The sequence below is a fragment of the Salminus brasiliensis genome, chromosome 2 (genome assembly GCF_030463535.1).
Source record: "Salminus brasiliensis chromosome 2, fSalBra1.hap2, whole genome shotgun sequence".
Taxonomy (NCBI): domain Eukaryota; kingdom Metazoa; phylum Chordata; class Actinopteri; order Characiformes; family Bryconidae; genus Salminus; species Salminus brasiliensis.
The window spans coordinates 48485687-48491874 of NC_132879.1; positions in this window are offsets into that span (position 1 = coordinate 48485687).

Genomic DNA, 6188 nt, shown 5'->3' on the forward strand with positions numbered 1-6188 from the left:
TAGATTGTGTGCTCTTTGCTGTTGCTTCGGCATGACATCATAGCAGGAAAAATGTGTTCCCTGATCACCTGACTTTTTTTTTTATCTTAATGGACTTCCCCCTACTATCTTACTCTCTCTCCTTCACGTATACACACTCATACACTATGTCTCTCTCTCTAACACTGCTGCATCGCAGAATCTTTCCGCTGTCTAGCTCTCAACAATCAGTGGTTTCTACTTGACTTTGGCCATTTGCCAAAGTGGGCGCCTTCAACACATAGTAGCTTATAGAGTTTGCCACATTTGGTGCGTCACTGAAGACAAAGGCGTAGAACAGAACCGGTTTTATGACTGAAGGGACAGGCTGGTGTTTTCGTCGCAACTGATTATCTGAGGCACATTAGGATTTCCCAAAGAGGAACCATTCATAAAAAGGCAGGCGACTCGTATCTGAAGCCCGCATTGCTGTCTGGGGGCTGGAGTTTATTTTGCAGTTAAACTGATTAGCTCTTTGTCCTTTGATAGCAGGGTGCAAGAAACAGGTTGAGTGTTGGTTTCAGGCTTACCTCAGTGTTAAAATACTGATAAGCTGGGGAGTACACAGATGTTCAGGCCTAAATGGGTTTCACACGTAGTGGTCAAACTTGTTTTAACTGCCAAGGCCCATTGTGCCCTTGTGTGTGAGGTTAAGTGTGTTTTAAAAATATGACTTTTCGTATAAGGCATGAGCTAAAATCTTAGCTATTATATAGAGATGATGCAAATAACGTTGTTTATCTTGGTAAAACAGCATGTGTGAAAGTCTGGGATAAGATGAGATCATAACTGCACAGTTGGTTCCTGAGGTTGATGTGCTGGGTGTGAAAGGAATGAACAGAGACTTGCTCCTGGTCAGCAGTGGTCTGCAGAGGGACAAAGCACAGGTTGGCGACTGGGTGTTCAAGACACTCAAGGGCGCTCAAGGCACACTGATTCACAACAGGGTAACAGAAGCAATCGTGTCTGGTCTCAACCGACAGGAATTTGTCCTTTTGGCCAATGTTCCAGATCTCAAACTTATTAAGCATCTGTGGGATATACAGGAAAAACAAGTCCAATCCATGGAGGCAACTGAGGCAGTTTCTATAATGCATCGTCAGAGGTCTTGTAGAGTCCATATCTCGGAAGATCACATTAGGTATTATGTTTTGGCTCATCAGCGTATTTCTCTGCTGTAAATAGAGCTTGTGCCAGTCAGGCTTGTGCCCGCAGTATCAATAAGGCTTTAATGTCAAGCTAAAAAATTCGCTTTTTTTTGCTTTAAGCCTTTTAGGGATGCAAATTCAGTTCTGTATGAAATCTGGCTCAGAATCTATCACAGTAAACATGCACATGTCTCTAATCTCTAGAAGAAAAAAATGGGTGCACGGTGTCTTCACTGCAGTCTCTAAACATAGACCTCTTTTCCACTGCAGGGCCGACTGGTTCAGAGCCTGGTTTTCTCAGCACAGTTAGCTGAGAGAACTGTTTACTGACAGAGGGATCCACTCACTGGCTCCACCTTTATATCACCTTTGTGCTGCAAGAACCAGGGTCTACCTAAACTGGCCGAGGCCGTATCTTACTATGAGGCTAATGTAGCACAACAATCTATAAGATGGCCTCCATGGCGTAGTTTGAGATGAGTGTGATTTATGCATGCAGATTACACAATGTTAGCATTATGGCTTCAGTAAGTTAGGCAGCGTTAGCTAGAGTTAGCTAGCTACATTAGCCTTTTACTTGTAGTACAAGACTAAAGAACATAATCATTGCATAAGTATTATGATATGCTGCACACTTCCTGGTCCTGATTTAGCAACACAGCAAATAGAAAAAGACACCGCAACCAGTCTAAAGGGTCCGCATCAGTGTGGAATGGTACTTATCTCTTCAGCTACACCATGGCCTCTTTTCCTGCAGTGGACCATATAAAACCAAGGCCTGTACTAAAAAATGCTTGAAGGACCCCATTTTTTAAAAAGATGTAGATGATCATGGCTATGTACAAGATCCAGGCCTCAACTCCACTAAAAACAATGGATATTGCATATCAAAAGTTCCTGTAAAGCCCTAGACCTTTAGCATTAGGGATATCCAATGGTTCTTTAGTACAGACAGGACTTCCTTATGTATGGTACCTCTTCATAATGATGGAAAACATGTAAAGAACCTTTTAAAAATGGTTGTATATAGCACTGAAACAGGTTGAAGGAGGATACTTATGCTCTTCTGCAATACTAAACAGGACCCTGGATTTTAAACCTAGGCCATTTTCTACTCTGTCCTTAGAGCTACATTACTGACAGGAAGTGAGAAGGTGGGGGTCTGTCACTGAACAAAGAGTGTATACCATCTTTTCACACACAAACACACGTGCACACACACACACACAGTGTGAGGGGAACAGATGAACACTTTCAAGCATTCATTGAAGGCTCATGCAAAATACACATTCAAATGTATTGAAATCTCCTGAGCAGAATAACTGAGCTTTTTTGTAAAGGGGAGGGGGCCTGTTTACTAAGCCTATCCATTCACACGTGTCTCTTTCTCACATGGGTGACCTGAGCAGAAACACAAAGGCTTCAGGGCCTGCAGCTTTATGCCATGCTGTCATCAGTAACTCAACACGACTGCCGGTGACACTAAGCTGCCTGTGAAAATCAACATGTTTGTCTTTGTGAGCATGTGTGTGTGTGTGTGTGTGTGTGTGTGTGTGTGCCCTGTGTGTTTGTGAGTGTGAGTGTGTGTGTATGGTATACTGGGTAAATGTAATGATGTACCGTGTTCATCAAAAGTTTGGGAACTGATTTAGATACAATACAAAAACCACTGAGCATTCTTTATTTTGAGTACTTCTACATTTCAAATCCTACACTACATGTCCAAATGTTTGTGGACGCCCTTTCTAATGATGCGTTCAGCTACTTTAAGTTGCACCCATTGCTAACACATATGTGCAAATGAACACCTTTGGCTTGTCTAGTCCCTGTAGAGATCTGTTCAGAATAGGACTCTCTGACATGGGCTGGAGGGGTATAAAGCCCTCTGTGGAGCAGTGGAACTGTGTATGGTGCTCCATTTAGTTATTTTAGGATGAGTTGGGAGGAGTTGGAGATGAGCTAGGGCAGTGATCATCCAACATCCTGACCTCACTAAGGAGCTTGTACATGTTCTTGACAACAGCACGGAAAATGTTTACTATATATCATACTATATTCAGTATTATAATATACTAATATGAAGTATTAGTGCACAACGTTTGTATATTACCAACACTAGTGCATATATTTTTCTCAATGCACTGAAAAGCAACAGTAAAAATCTAATAGTGCATATGGAGACAAGGTAAAAAGGTATGTCCACAAGCAGTGTAGAGGCTTGTGTATATGTGGGTTGATTCTTCAGTGAGAAGAAGAGATGAATGATGGCTTTCACATGTGTATGCAGGTCTTAGGTTTCCCTGCTTTGTTTAGCAAAGTTCTCTAAGTGAGTGCAAGTGCTGTTGGGCTGTAATGGATCCTGTGTGTAAGCACAGACAAACCAGAACCCCACAATGAGACATATGCGTGTGTGGGATAGAGAGAGAAGCAGAGCTCATATTTCTGTGTGAGTGTGGATGTTTTTGGGTCCAGTTGCTGTCTATGTCAACAACATATGCAACTGGGTAAACAGCAAGGATGGCACTGAGTATCAGTGCCAGTGGGCCGGTACCAGTACAGAATGCTGGATGTTGGGAGAAATCCAATCTGCTTTCTTGAACATATGGTCCAATTTGATCCAGTCACTACCTAGAACCCACGTGAATCAACATTCTGCCAATTACACACTAATAACACATACATTTAATGTAATGATTAAATGAAAGCCCCTAAACTAAATCTGAGTTTTCTTTTTAATAAAGTTCATCTGGCTCACAGTATGTCCTATGAAAATCTTCCTAAAGTCTAATACATGTCTGCTGTATTTCACCAGTATTGCTCTTCTCTCAATGTGGAATGGGTGGTCCCAAAACTGGGTCATGTTTACATCAGCACAATGAACAATCTGGAAAGACAGAGCCAAAGCTAAAACTTTATGCAGTTTGCACATAGTCTGCTATTATTAGATGACCTTTTAAAACGTATTATGTTTAATTAATCAGCCAAGCTCCCAGTATCAGTTTGGGTCTCGGAAAGGAACGCCTGGAACTAGGTGAGAAAAATTTAGGAAAAATGGTGTAGTTTCCTTTTTCCTATGGGAACCACTCATACAGCAGCACCCACTGAGATATGGCTTCAGCCTGTGAGGTCACCCACACGGCCTCACACACACCAACAAAGCGCTTAATCTCCATTCGCCGCAGTCACACACACAGAGTGATGATGTCACTCACCTGCGGTGAGTGTTTGCATGCACAAAAGCCCCCTTTGTACTTCTGCAAACACACACTCACTCCACATTCACGTGAGACGCCGAGTCTGAATAGAGCGGCGCTCAAACCCAAATCTCTCTCTTTATTAGCTAACAAGGCTCTTCAGTGTACTTTACACCCAGCGGTGTTAGCTCTTATTAAGCGCTAATGCAGTTCAAACAGGACGAGTGTTTGGTATGACCAAGCCTCTTTTTACACCCTTTCATAAAGCATAATGTGCCTCACCTGCTTCCTACCTACATCCTGTTTACGTGCCACCCCAGGCATGTCCGGATCGACAGTCAATGTATTGCTCTGACTTTAAGTTGTACGGCCTTGGGTAATTTCTTTCTGATACCACACTCTCGCTCTCCCCTTCACTGTAAACACTTTCTTTTTATGAGTTATGAACGATCACTTTCTTGGTGTTTGTCAGTCTGAGTCATGTACGCATACACTCTATATCACGCAATCACCGCACCTTTAACCCAGTTCACAGCCAGCTAAACTTTTAACCAGAGGCCTGGGTCCAGAGAAGGCGAGAAGCTCAGTATAACTCTTAATCTAACCTTATCACCTTTAAGCATGTTTGCAGTTTGACTACTGCATTAGGCACAATGTGCTGCCATGCAAACTGACGACCACGTCATGCTATAGGAATTATGATGGAGTGATTCAGTCCTTGTTTGCTTAGTGAGTTTGCAAGTCACTCTTGGAATTCTCTGAAACCTGATTTCTTTGATCTCAGTCTAGGTTTACACTGCAGGCCAATTAACACCGAAAGCTGTGTTTTGGAAATGGCCTTTTTGTCATAATCAGTAAAAGCGGTTGCTTAGGACCTCCAAGCCTCAGGGGCCCCTGCAAGTAGCTGATTTGTTTTCCATTTGGAGCCAGTCATGATGCTGGCAGGAAAATTACCTCAACCACCATTGATGGCTGGGCTTCTCTGTTATCTTGCTATTAGACAGCAAGTGAACATTGAGTTCTTGTCAAAAGAGAAACATAAGCAAGCTGACAAGATCCCAAATGTAACGGCAAGACGACTAGGTCAGAGCTTGTCCAAAACATCAGGCAACTCGTATGCAGTTTTTTCTGGTATGCAGTGGTCAGTATCTACAAAAAGTTTTCCAAGAAAGGATGACTGGTGAACTGGCGACAGGGTCATGGGCACCTAAGGCTCACTGATGCGATCCATGGAGGCCCCATCTCACAACCTACAGGACCTAAAGGATATGCTGCTAATGTCTTGGTATCAGATTTTAAGTCTGTGACTCAATGTGGGGGATTGTCATGTGGGGGATCTACGCATACACTGTATGTCCAGTACATGCAATCAGATCCTCACAGCAATGCTCCAAAATGTAGTAAAAAAACCTTTCCTGGACAGTGGAGACAGTTACAAATGTGTCCCAATACTTTTGACCATGTAGTGTGTATATAGTGTATATTTAAAAATATATATACATAAATATTATTTTACTATGTTGTTTGAGATTTAAAATTGTAAACATGCTATGATCTGAGGAAAAGAAGAGTGGATATTCTTGCAAGACGTGAATACAGAATGAAACTGCATTAAAGCAACATCATGTAACATGTTCACCTTAAAATTGCAGCTTCAAAAATCATCTTGATGCTTCACTCACCTGTAATAGGGAGAGTAGCGTTCCACACTGCTATCTGCACTGTGTAACTTTGGTAAAGCGAGTAGGACAACACTCATGAGAACTCTTCCTGACTGTAGGGGGAGCCCAGGAGCAAAACTTTTTAGGGTAGAACAACCTACTACATA